This window comes from Balaenoptera borealis, assembly GCF_965194805.1.
Source record: "Balaenoptera borealis genome assembly, chromosome: 12".
NCBI classification, from domain to species: domain Eukaryota; kingdom Metazoa; phylum Chordata; class Mammalia; order Artiodactyla; family Balaenopteridae; genus Balaenoptera; species Balaenoptera borealis.
The window spans coordinates 81,625,898-81,640,338 of NC_138869.1; the positions used below are offsets into that span (position 1 = coordinate 81,625,898).

Below are 14,441 nucleotides of genomic sequence, written 5' to 3' on the forward strand. Positions count from 1 at the left end.
AAACATGGAAAAATTCCCTGTGTGTTCCCTTCTCTTTTCCCATCCCTCCATTACATCCTCAGACATTGGTGATTACTATCAAAATAGCCAAAAAGAATGACTTCTTAAACATCGGTTGTTCAAATATGACAGAGCTTTGTATTCCTAAGAAACTTTACGCTCCAAATATGTTATTTCTATTTAAGTAATTATGTGTGATGCATAGATCAGTAGAAACTCAAGCTGGGCAAAGTTGTAAAAGCATATTTTAGGATATCAATTAACACTAGCAGTATTCTTAATTAAGCTGAGTGGAGATTTGAACAAGGATAACCACAAGTGCCTTAATTATAGACATTTTTTTCTGTAGCTCAGCAAAATTTGAAAGCAAGAGAATCACTGCTGAAAGTCCAAATGTTATAGTAACTTATGGTTATGTAAAGTCATTTTATTTTCTCCTGGTGTTGACAAAGTCAGAGAACCTTTAACACTAATAAAATATATTAATAACAGAGTCTGTGATATGAATGTTAATAAAAGAAATAAAAGGAATCCAAACTGGAAAAGAAGTAGTAAAACTGTTACTGTTTGCAGATGAGATGATACTATACATAGAGAATCCTAAAGATGCCATCAGAACACTACTAGAGCTAATCAATGAACTTGGTAAAGTGGCAGGATACAAAATTAATGAACAGAAATCATTTGCATTCCTATACACTAATGACGAAAAATTTGAAAGAGAAATTAAGGAAACAATCCCATTCACCATTGCAACAAAAAGAATAAAATACCTAGGAATAAACCTACCTAAGAAGACAAAAGACCTGTATGCAGAAAATTATAAGACACTGATGAAAGAAATTAAAGATGATACAAATACATGGAGAGATATACCATGTTCTTGGATTGGAAGAACCAACATTGTGAAAATGACTCTACTACCCAAAGCAATCTACAGATTCAATGCAATCCCTATCAAACTACCACTGGCATTTTTCACAGAACTAAAAGAAAAATTTCACAACTTGTATGGAAACACAAAAGACCCCAAATAGCCAAAGCAATCTTGAGAAAGAAAAACGGAGCTGGAGGAATCAGGCTCCCTGACTTCAGACTGTACTACAAAGCTAGAGTAACCAAGACAGTATGGTACTGGCACAAAAACAGAAATATAGATCAATGGAACAGGATAGAAAGCCCAGAGATAAACCCATGCACATATGGTCACCTAATTTTTGATAAAGGAGGCAAGAATGTGCAACAGAGAAAAGACAACCTCTTCAATAAGTGGTGCTGGGAAAACTGGATAGCTACATGTAAAAGAATGAAATTAGAACACTCCCTAACACCATACACAAAAAATAAACTCAAAATGGATTAAAGACCTAAATGTAAGGCCAGACACTATTAAACTCTTAGAGAAAAACATAGGCAGAACACTCTGTGACATAAATCACAGCAAGATCCCTTTTGACCCACCTCCTAGAGAAATGGAAATAAAAACAAAAATAAACAAATGGGACCTAATGAAACTTAAAATCTTTTGCACAGCAAAGGAAACCATGAACAAAACGAAAAGACAACCCTCAGAATGGGGGAAAATATTTGCAAATGAAGCAACTGACAAAGGATTAATCTCCAAAATTTACAAGTAGCTCACGCAGCTCAATATCTAAAAATATACACTCTTGAAGTAATTTCTGTACTTTTTGCGAGCTACTCTATTAGGAATAGACTGGAGTTCAAATCTTATAGGTAGAATATATCATTAATCATTGCCTCCATTTATTTTATAAGGTTTTCCTGGTTTTCTTTGAATGGCCAAATAGCATACCCACTGTATCTGGTTAGGAGGAGTAGAAAATTTTAAAAACTCAATCTATTTATTATGATAATAACAAGCACATACTATATGCCAGGCTATATTCTATTTACTTCATATAAATTAACTTTAATTTTTAAAACAACCCCGTGTGCTAGGTACTATTAATATGCCTATTTTACAGAGAAAGAAACTGAGGTACAGGATGGTTGATTTGCTCAAAACACAGAACTCATCAGCATCTGAGCCAGGATATGAACCCAGGCACACTGATTCCATATCCCATGGTCTTTCTGGCTGTGCTCTGTTGCGTTTCATTAACAGATGAGAGTCATGTGCAAAAGTAAATACACACAGGGCCAAATAAAGCAGGAGGTAAACTGAGGTTTAAGGAATTCAGCAGAAAGGCAAATGAAGGAGTGATTAATTTTGACTGGGGTATCAGAAGTTGATTTTGAGAAGGGAGGGCCACTTGGAAAGCACTCATTTGCAAGGAGGGCTCTGACACTCCACCACTTCAAAGGCAGGTCATGGCTCTGTGGATCACCTTGCTTTTCACTGTATGCTTCTCCCCACCCCTCAGAATCAGCAATTTCCATTTCCTTCTACTTTTGCCATCTTCTCACGGTATCACAGACCCTCCCATACTCTTCCCCACTCCTACAGAGTATAATTACATCAGTAAGTAGTAAGCACTATTTGGCAGTTTGTGTCAGAATGCGTATTCCTTTAGCTTTATAAAGAAATGCTATTCACCTAGCATTTCTGAGGTCAGTGCATTGTCAACAGGTCGGAGGGCAAGCCTAATACACAGACACTTTCATAGAGTCATACAGCAACCCTGACTCTCCCTCCCAAAGAAACACTTCAAGCCTTACTACTCGGGGATTTGTGAACAAATGTCAGCATCGCTTGAACATTGCTTAAATCCTAAAAATTTTGAGGTGAGATCTTTTATTGTGGCTTTGTTGAGTAATAAGTAATGATATTCAACACATACACACACATACACACGCACGTGCGGGCCCACGTGCATTTGCTAATTCATTTCTTTTAGCTAGAATCTAAATAGGCTTACTTTTCTTTTAATAAATCTTTCAAAGATTACTACCCTTTTGCCCTTCTCTGCCTGCAATTACATGAAAAAGAAAAAGCACAAAATCCTCTAAAGCCGATCTTTTAAGCTGAACAAACAGTAAATTTGATTCATATTTTATTTAATCAGTATAAATCAGGAGAATACTTTTAGAGGAGGGATAAAGAGACTATGTTTTGAGCTGATTAAATCTCTTCCTCCTTCCTCCCCTTCACTTCCCAAACCTCTTACCTGTAATCAGTGCACGGTGGAATCTCAGGTCCAGCATTAAGTGATTCACTAAATTAAAACAAAAAGAAAAACAAAACTCTGACCTGCAAAACTCTTGAATCATTAAGAGAAAAGAAAACACAGAAAATATGTTGGGATTTCTAGGTAACTCTTCATCAATGATGTGATAACTGATTTGCAGTATCTTTTGAAGTGTTGAAGACATTTTCTATATTGCTAATGTATTAAATACCAGCGTGGTTGAAACTCTTGCAAGAGGAGAATCTGAGGGCCCTTCACGCTTCTCCCTCCACTGACTCTCAGAACAGGAAAATTCTCTTAAAAATTAAAAATGTAATCATCTCTCTTATTAGAGGCAATGAACTATTTTAATAAAAATGCTCTAAGGATTTCCATCAAACGAGCACCTTGACTCCCACTTGCTGTTAGTCTGTGGTTAAGCAGATAAGCTCTTGAGCCTGAGTTTTTCTCATCCATAACATGGAGTGATGATTGACGTCCTACGGAAAGCATTTAGCATCAGAATGCGTGCCTGTTGAGTTCCTGATATCTAGATTAGCAGTCTAGCAACAGGAGTATAAAGATGTAGATGAAAATAATCATCAAATAAGTTTATTATGAGAATTAGATGAGTTGACATATAAAATTAATAGACTAATGCCTGGCTGATAACAATTGCTCAATGTAAATTACATTGCTAACTATTGTTCCCCAATTAGAAAATAAGGTGTTATTCACTCAAAGATGAACAAGTGGAATTTTCTTTCTAATTCCCCTCATAGCCCCAAACCTTCCTCACTTCCTTGCCAGAAGTTACAGCAAAGGCCTTATTAGGCAGTGAGTTTCCTACAGGAAAGGCTATTTCCTGATCACCCTTGTATTCCTTCTGCTTGCAAGAGCATTTGGGAGGTCTTTAACCTCTTCTTGTTGTTATGTTTGGTGAATGTTTATTTGAGATGAGGGCTGGGTTCCTGGAGATAGGAGAGAAAGGAGGAAATAGGAACTGTCAAAATTGACATAGCTTTGAGGGACTGGCATTAAAAATCAAACTTTATCTATTTTGCATTTTTCCAATATGCAAGTGACTGAGGAGAGAGCATGGGAGAGTGTTTGTGTGTGCATGTGGATAGAGGGGTGTGCATGGCATTTAAAAAATATTTTTAGCCCAATGCAGATCTGTGGACCACTACACATTGTTTTCTCTGCATCTGGGAATACAGTTAGTCTATAAACTGCAAGCCAAGCTACAAGTCCTCCTTGAAATCTCTTTTGTCTGTTTTATGTGTTTAGTTAGCTTTTTATGAAGATGCGTAGTATTCAGACTTCCCCCAGGCTCAGTAACAACAGGAGCCAATATCTGGCCTATGCTCCTCCTCCTCGGAGGTTTCCAGAGAACAAGCAGGATCCAGGGCTGATGGAATCAATTTTAATAACATGACCAAATCGAGTAAAGAAAAAAATTCAGGCTCCCCTGGCTTGCATGGTTGCACTTCAGGCCAAGACAAGACCAGTCAGAGATGACTTGAATCCCAAGATCGGAGGAAGAATTAGAATCAAATAACAAATAGAATCATGGCATTTAGTGCAGTGATAAGTGGTTCTATTGGAGCGCATTGATCTACCCTGAGGTACCTTTTCTCAAAAGGTAGCCAGTTATAAATCTGTCTGACAAAGCTCCTTGTCAACTTCAAATTCCAATCGCTGGATAGTAGTTTTGTGCAAGCGGGCAGTGAGTGACAGTTCAGAGCATAGGTGCTACATTAATATTGGTACCAAGGCTGTTGCCCCAGAATCATACCCCTGCCCCTCCCTCGAACAGAAACCAATTACACTTACCTAAGTTTCAGGAGGAATCTGCAAAGAGGAAAAAAAAAACAAGAACTGGTTAGAACCAAGTAGACCCAAGATGGGGAAGATAGGACTTCCAGTAGACCTGGAGCCTCATTATACGCTCACTATAATACACTAGCTAAATGACACACCCAACAGCATCAGACAGTTGACAGCTGCCATGACAACAACCGGAAAAGCCCATACAAGAACGGAAAAGGAGAGTTGCATCAGTTCTAGGTCCAAACCACACCTCTGTTCTCTGTTCTCATGACAAGTCATGAATATTCCTCCCACTCTTTCCAATTCCCTCCCTTTTATCTCAACCCTCCTATATATTTGGTGTCTCCACCCTAAACTGGGTTGAGAAGTTAATTTGCAAACTAGGTTCCCGCTTCTCCATTCTTTGGCCATTGAATAAAGCTTGTGCTGTTCCAGTCTCAGCATCGGTTTTGTTATTGGCTGCATGAATCTGATCAGAAAAAGAACTTCCCTAGCCCAGATATGGGGCCTTGGCCCAGGCTAGGACCCTGGCATGGGTCCAGTAGACCAATTCAGTAACAGTATCAGTGTATAATAGTAATGTGCAGTAATATTTATATATTTTACAAGCACTCATAAGAGATGTTCATCTAGCTTCTCTTCTGGCTTTATTAGAAAACAGGATAGGAAAAAGAAAGAGGTAAGATTAAGAGGAAGCTAAGCAGCGAGTCTCAAAAAAATAATTGGAATAATTTTTCTTCTTGCTATCATCTATTTCTAAGCCCTGCCCCTAGAGTCTGTTCACAATAGGAAACATTCCTATTAGCTGCTTCTTTCGAGAGCATCAAAAATGAGAAAGGCATTACAATGTTTATGTTGTTGTTTGTGTTCATACAGAATCGATTTGGTAATAATTGACTCCGGGCAATAATAATTTTTAAATTTTCTCTTTATTCACCTTGTGTGTCTGAGTGTGTAAAAAAAAAAGTTTAGCAACCAGAGTCAATCCTGAAAATACTGTTGACAGTAATCCATTTTCTGATGTGTGCAAAGGGAAACCAATGAATATAAATTCTGCTGATTTCCTTGCTTCACGTGACCTTTATTTCAAGTAGAAACTGGAATTTATGTGAGTACATGCCCAGAAATGGACTTGTAAACAGAAGCTAAATTTATTTTTATATTTTCACAACTAAGCAGCTTAATTCCTAGATGACTGATTTTTTTGCAGTTTTACTCCATATAAGTAAAATATTTTAAGATGAATGGGCCAAAATACAATAAATCCAGTAGGATTCTTTTTTCTCTTGTCTCATGATTTAATCTTGAATGCTCATCCATTATTGTTGTCCTTAGCCAAAGGAAAAAAAAGATTTATTGGAGCAATCCCATGAATATGCCAATATTTCTATCCTCTCTGCAGAAATGGTCTCTTAATATCTGGAAATGTATTTTCTCTTCTTTATTTTTTCTTTCATATTTGTTAGTGAGCATTCATAGATCACATGAGCTTACAAATAATTTATATATATATATAAACTTAAACATAATAACTTTAGTTCTATACAGTATGAAAATAGAGAATGAAGTTTCTGAGTTACGAATCTGTTGTATAACATTGTAAGTACAGCAACCATTAAAAGAATGAGTTTTATGTTGACTGTGGACGTTTTGGTGCAAAGTTCATTGTCCAAAATTATGTGTGGCCATTTTTAATATTTAGATTTTATAAATATATTCTTTACGATCACTACCTAACTTACTAATGTTGTACACCCTTAGCTTAATGCTTCCTGAAAAGAAAAATCACACCTGTATGTGGACAACCCATTTACTTCTTCAAATAGATACTTTTTGTGGTTTTAATAATATGAAATTCTAGCTAAATGCTAAAGGCATAATCCAATGTCTGGAATAGTTACGTTGTTTTAAAATGCAAGTAATAAATAATCAAAATAAATTTTATATTTATGATAACAGAAATAATATGCAAGGTAGCAAAGAATAAAGAATAAAATAAATTTTGACATGCAGAGGTAGTTACTATTAGCAAATAGGTGCATTTTTTCTTTCTCCCTCTGTGTAAAATATGTATGCACACATGCATAAACCTGTTTACATATCTAGAGCGTGGCATGTCCTTAAGAGGAAGAAAGAGGAGATAGATCTGTGGTAATCTACCTTCAAAGCCAAAGAGATCATCTGGCATCATGTCTCTAAAGGACTCTGGACTCTTCTGTGTTGCCTATGAAAAGCTGTTTAAGGTCTGTTTTTCTTCATTTGTTCACCTTGCCTGCACACATTTTGCTTAATTCCTTGAAATATAGAACTTAAAACTTTAATTCATTAAAACATGCATATTGATCTACTATTTTCTATGCCTTATACTAGGTTCTGGGGGTTACACTGTTGAATAAAATGGTCAAAGCTCCAGTCTCCTAAGGATTACATCTAGCAGGAAAGAGAGATGATGAACAAACCACTAATACAAGTACAATATTACAAAAGAGAAATGCAGAGTTCTGTAGTAGTGGGACCAAATCTAGTCTGGGATGTTACAGAAGACTTTCTTGAGAATATAAAATTTAGCCTAAAAACTGAAGAATTGAGTAGGCGTTAATTACAATCACCATATCTTTTATTATCCACACTGGACACTTTTGAAAATTAAAGATGACATCTTTAATAATTATGCCAAGAAGTAATAAATGTTAATTGCAACAGTACAGAGTCAAAATAGGAAATAATTTCTATTTTTGGAAAATAGAAACGCATTTGGAAAACTTTTTTTCAACTTAAGGTTATGAGTTCTAAAAGACAGTGAAAATGAGACTTTAGTAAAACATATACACATGCACACAAACTTCTATACATAAATACTCACTAGTGTATTGTACCAATCATACTTTGAATTTTAGAATTCATTTTATTAGTATGGATTAATGTGGATAAGTAGACTTTACTGAAATTCTTGAACTGTGCTTTTTTTCCCCCTTTTCAGATGACCTTTACATACTTTTCATATCGTCACATTTAACCAGTCAGCCTGATTCCAGACACTAAATGTTTAACCTCTATTCTGAAAGAGTGAAAAATCAATGAATTGCAATATACCACTATCCTAAAAATTTGCAAGAAAAGAAAATCAAAATAAACACCAAAAAACATAGAAAGAAGAAAAACTAATGTTAAGATCCAAAAATAACAAATAAAAAATGCATTAGGCCACCCAAGTAGCAAAAAATCAAGTAGGCCAACAAAGTGAAAGAAATAATAAACAGTTTTGGATAATTATCAAAAAAAATAGAAATATCCCTACAGATATCATAGATATTAAAACAACACTAAGTGGGTATTTTGAACACTTTCTGCCAATAAATTTGAAAATTACATGAAATGGACAAATTAAATGAATACCTAATTTACCAACTCTGGCTCAGTAATAAGTAGGAAACATGGGATTTTTTAAAACCACTAAAAGAATCAAATCAATTGTGAAAAAAATTTCCATAAACAAAACTCCAATCTCAGTCAACTGCACCAATAAGTTCTATCACACATTTAAGAAAAAAAAAAAAAAAATCCAAACAAGTGAATTATACCATAAAATAAGCAAATTCATTCCAACAATGAATAAATGTACACAAGATATAATACATTGGCACATTTGATTTTATCTCAGGAGTAAAAAGTTATTTTAACAATAAAGATCAATTATCATAATCTACTATATTTACCAAAAGGAGAAAAAGGAGAAAAATCATATGGCCACATCAAAAGATGCAGAAAAACCCTTGGTAAGATCAAGCACATATCCAGAATATTGATTTTTAACACACCAGAAACTTTCTTAACCAATAATTGATATCTCTAAGTAAAAACAATAGCAAAGATCCAAGTTAATGGTGAAATATATGACATCCCTTTTGAGAATTAAAATAGCTCTGTTGGAGCTAGTTAATATAGTTAAGAAAGAAATAGAAAGTATTAGAAAGGAAGAAACAAACTGCCATTACTTGCAGATGCATAGATGATATGACTATACACAGGGAAAAATCCAAAGTAATAAACAGATGAATTATGAGAAACTGCAAGAGAATTTATAAAGTTTCTTACTATAAAGTCAACATATAAAAATCTGTTTTTCTATATATCAGCAACAGTAAGTAAGAAAATAAAATGTAAAACGAAAAGGAAACAAAATAGAATTTTAGACATTCCAGAAACATCCAACGTGTCTTAAGAACCACCCTGGTCTGGATGATGTTTTCTTAGACTGCAGGAGGGAGGAGGGGCGGCATTTTTGCAGTTATCCAGAACTTTTGTTTCACCACTTTCCTTTACACATCACGTGTGTCTTCTGTCATCCTGGACAGTGCGCAGCCTTTCTGAGATACTGAAAATCATTATTAAAGGAATGGCTAAGTTATTGCTTTTTATTTTATTTATTAAACTGATGAATAAACAAGAGAAAGCAGACCTGAAGCATTTCCCAGGTATGTGAGTGCCGACTGTTTCATAACCACATCAGAAAATGTGTCACAGTGAATGATCTTACAGTGACAATGGGATAAGATTATGTGCTAACAGGCCTTTTGGACTCATTTTCTCTGAGTCAGTACAAGTCCATAGCTAAAGCAGAACACAGAAGGGCTTGTTTTCTTGTTTGTTTGTCTTTAATTATGAAACCAATGAGCAGAGGCTGTACCTTTACTCCAGAATGTACTCTATTATAATATTATATTTTAAGAACGTTTGACATAGTTGAAGCAAAAAGAGGGTATAAAAATAAAATAGAAAGAATATAAAGTTTCACTAAAATGAGTTCTAGTGCCTTAGAAAAGAAAAAGAAATTAAATATAAATTAACCCGATTTGGTGACTCTCATTATTTCATTTCATTAACATATATAAAAATAACTTCTTATACTAGGTTTCTTACTGCATAAAAATATGCATAAATTAGTTAATAGTAGATCTGTATGAAAGCTCAAGGGCATTTCTTTAATCATTATATATTAATATGTTGTGATTGGACACATTCAATTTAATTCAAAAAGTATCTAATAGGGCTTCCCTGGTGGCGCAGTGGTTGGGGGTCTGCCTGCCGGTGCGGGGGACACGGGTTCGGGCCCTGGTCTGGGAGGATCCCACGTGCCGCGGAGCAAATGGGCCCGTGAGCCACAACTGCTGAGCCTGCGCGTCTGGAGCCTGTGCTCCGCAACAGGAGAGGCCGCGGTGGTGAGAGGCCCGCGCACCGCGATGAGGAGTGGCCCCCGCTCGCCGCAACTAGAGAAAGCCCTCGCACAGAAACGAAGACCCAACACAGCCATAAATAAATAAATTTAAAAAAAAAAAAAAAGAAAAAGAAAAAAAAAAGTATCTAATAAAGAACATCTATTTTCCACACTGCTTGGGGACTCTAAGGAAGGCAACTATGAATAAATATCCTGTCAAAGAGATGGAACATAAATTAATCAATGAACAAATAGTCCTTTGGTGCCCTTGTTAGACAAAGCACTGAGCCAGACAAATTGGTACTAAAAAATAATGTGTGTGTGTGTGTGTGTGCATGTACGTGTGTGTATACTATATGTGTGTCATAATATAGATATTATGACCTTGAGGTAAAATTAATATCTAATATGGAAAAAAAGTAAAATGGGAAAACCGACTTATGAAACTAGTAAAGAACATTAATGAACAATCTAGCACTAAATTTTACAGAGTGTATGTACCTTTGGTTTTAGAAAAAGATGAGTGTAAGCTGAGAAGTTGGTAAAGGCAGAAATTATGAGTGTTGAAGGATATATAGAATTTACACAGGTGAAGGAAAGATGGCAGAAATATCCCAGCAACTGAAAAAACAGGATCAAAGGCACAGAAATGAGAAGCATGGCATTTGGAGGAAACAGTAAGGAGAAACCTGGAATTCGAAAGAAATAACTTCTGAAGAGAAACCACAGCGGGTTGTGGAAAGCATCAAAGACCTGGCAACAGAGACTGAAGGGTTGGGTTCCTCCTGGCTCTGCCCCCTGCTGGTTTTCTGGTTTGGGTCCAGGCATTTAATTTAATTGAGCTTGAGTTCACCCACTATCCCCTGAGGACAAGATAAACCCTGCCTATGCCCTGTGTCTGTAGGAATTAAATGAGACAACCTGTATGGAAGTGTGTTTTAACCCATCAAGTTCTAAATCGAAGGGTTATTATTCAAGGTAAAAATTAATATCCCTTCTCCCACCTGGTACGAGCCACTACATGTGGAACATGTTACTGCAGACACAGGGAGGTTTGTTGTTGCTGTTGTGGTTTCTTTTTTTGTTTTGTTTTGTCTTGCTTTTGTTTTTTGGGGGGTTTATTTGGCCGCCCCACGCAGACTGTGGGATCTTAGTTCCCCGACCAGGGATCATCCCACGACCTCGGCAGTGAAAGCACAGAGTCCTAACCGCTGGACTGCCAGAGAATTTCCTGTTGTTGCTGTTTTAATCGGCTCCATCTGATAGGTTGTTACAAAGGTGGGGTTGGTTACATCAACTGAAGGCAGGTTTTCTCCCTACGCAGAAAAACACACTCAGATGCCTTCACACAGAATAGACACGTGAACCTCGCGGCAGGGGCTACATGATTAGTTTTTTGCTTCACTTGCTGGTTTCTTATTTTATTTTCTTCTGTATCATTTGTTTGTCTGGACACAATGGAGATGTCCAGGAAACTGTATGATTGATTTGGTGGAAAGAATCCTGTAATCCTGTCTGTATGGATGGAATTGCACCCCTCCCCATAAATGCATATGTTGAAGTCCTAATCCCCAGTACCTCAGAAGATGACCGTATTTGGAAATAGGGTCTTGCAGTTCTGGTTAGTAAAGATGAGGTCATACTGTAATAGAGTAGGGCCAAATCCAATGTAACTGGGAGAATGCCAGAGACCATAAAGGCAGACAGCAGGATGATGCATGTACAAGGCAAGGAACGCTGGTAATCCACCAGAAGCTGGGAGAGAGACCTGGGACAGATTCTCCCTCGAAGTCCTCAAAAGGAACTAATCCTATGACATCATGAACTTGCTCATACTTCTAGCCTCCACTATTAGGAAACAATAAATTTCTGTTGTTTAAATCACCCAGTTTGTTATACTTTGTTATGGCTGCCCTAGGAAACTACTACAATGAAATCGGATCCAGATGCAAATATTGGCCTCATACTATACCTACTATGTTACTTTAACCAAGGCATGTAATATCTCTTAGTCTGTTTCCTTAAACCAATGCCTACCCATCCTATCTCACAGCTTTGCATGGACCAAGTATATAATACGCAAATAGAGTCTGTAAATGATTAAGTGTTATAAAAAGTGTATACGGGTATTCATATGAGTAAGTGAGAATTGAAATTGTTTATCAATTAATTTCCATTCATTTACAATGGTCTGTCACAACTACAGAAGGTGTATATTACATATAAGTGTGGCTTAGCCCAATTCATCTTTTAAGTATGTTAGACACATTTAGGCACAGATTCATAGGGAATCTGTCAATAGGGATTCTCATGATATAGCTATGGATAACTTAACTCTACTTGATCCTTTTTTCCCAGATGGTGATGTGGAACACACTGAGACACGCTGGGACCTGGGACCTGGGACCCTCTGCTGCAGTGCTTGCACCTGGACAAATGTCTCCTCAAGCAACAAAATACAAAGAAACTATAAGGGACTAAAAATAACTGTGTACATGTGCAGTTGGGGCAAATTACAGACAATAAGATATGAAAAGACCAAAACCCAACTGCCACTTCTGAAGAGCAAAAGCAGGGTGTCAGGAACAAAAGCAGGGTACTGTGCATGCCCCCCACACTCAACATCACCAAAGGGGTGGGCAAACCACCTAAGGCACCCCTCTGGCCCAGCTCCTGGACCTGCCTCTACCCTCACCCCATATAAGCAACCAGCTCGCCTCACCCCCGTTGAGGATTGACCAAGGGAAATTCTTACTTGTTTTTGCTCCCCTCTGCTGCAGCAGGGGCCCCGATAAAGCCTTGTCTGAATTTCTTGTCTGACCTCTTATCAATTTCTGTTGATTAAGGAAGACCAAGAACCCTGGTCGGTAACAACACTACTAGAGCCACTGCAATTGGTTGCTGGAACTGAAGATATTTTTGCAGCTCTATTATATAATGGACAATTTTATGTACATTTAAAATTTACACAGGTGAAGGGAAGAGGACAGAAATATCCAGAAAACTGAAAAAAAACAGGATCAAAAGCATTTGTAGGGGAACGTATACATATATTCCCCTCCAAATATATACATACATGTATAAAATCATAAAATCATGGTCAATGAATTTTTAAAATATATACAGTTTCATCACAGTATTTACCCAATCAGAGAAATCTTAGGTTCTTCCTACAATCAATAGATTTCAGACCTTTAATGAGTCTTCCCTTTTAACATTCCTACTGCAACAAGATTCTTCCTGTGTTTTCATGTAATCAGTTTGTTCTTTTTGTCATTAATTCCATACAGTAGCTGTTCTAACTGCAACTCCAGTTATGCAAAAATATCTCATTTCAGAATGTCTAAAGCTATCATTATCCTGATAACATACATTCTCCAAATAACCTCCACCAGCACTCCTCAGTTACAAGGCTTCTTATCCTTGTCATCACTCACAGCTATTCCAGCAGGATGTTAGCTAAGTTCATTAACTTGCATATCAGACAAAGGGAAGGCAGCACTCTGTGACTCTTCTTTTTATTCCTGACATTTTTTTTCTTTTCATGCCAGCACAAGGATCACGCTACATCACTACATTTTTTTTCACCCACTATTCAGTTTTTTTCTGTAGAACATCACAGTGTTATGACACTATTTCTTCTTGTGTGGATCAGGACAGGATGTAACACAAACGTCTTTTGTAGTCAGCGTTTTCTATTCCTTAGAACCACTGAAATGCTTGTCACATGTGAAGGTCCAGCAGAGACCTGACACCACAGAGTACACATAACGTACTATTAAAGAGTTACATATTAACTAAAAACTAAATAATAAGGCGTTAAAAGTATAGCATCAAAATTACAACAAATAAACCAATGATAGATGCTCATGAGTTGAATCATTGTCCCCTAAAGGTCCAAACAAGTTTGGTTTGTGTATGTTTTTGTAGCAGAGCTGGTAGCTGGGAATTGCTGTGCCTCTTTAAAATGGATAAAAATTCTGGAAACATTGGTTAGCTAATAATTCTCCTAATAAATACAAGTCCCTCTATTATCTGCTTCAGGATATGCCAACTCATTGCCATGTTTACTGTGTGTTCATCTAGAAAATCTCCTTTCCCCCCACCCTTTAAATATCACAGTATAAGGATCCGCAAGGTGTGGTCTGGAGTTCCTGACCACAGAGGACCCAGAGAGGCAAAACTATGTTCATAACAATATTAAAACATGATTTATCTTTTTCAATCTCATTTTCCCATGAATGTATAGTGGATTTTCTAGA

The 14,441-nt window shown here is 36.7% G+C and overlaps 2 long non-coding RNA genes across 2 annotated transcripts in view; one reads left to right on the forward strand and one right to left on the reverse strand.

The window, feature by feature from the left end:
• Positions 1-14,441, forward strand: part of LOC309608195 — a 775,896-nt gene that overhangs the window by 594,512 nt on the left and 166,943 nt on the right. The gene's annotated exons all lie outside the window — the stretch shown is intronic.
• The window catches only part of LOC309608189, a 154,285-nt gene that overhangs the window by 106,359 nt on the left and 33,485 nt on the right, over positions 1-14,441 (reverse strand). The window contains exons 2-3 of the long non-coding RNA XR_014232713.1: positions 4,968-4,985; positions 3,132-3,179 (exon numbers count right to left, since the gene is read on the reverse strand). This is a non-coding gene — a long non-coding RNA (uncharacterized lncRNA). The remainder of the gene's footprint in view (positions 1-3,131; positions 3,180-4,967; positions 4,986-14,441) is intronic.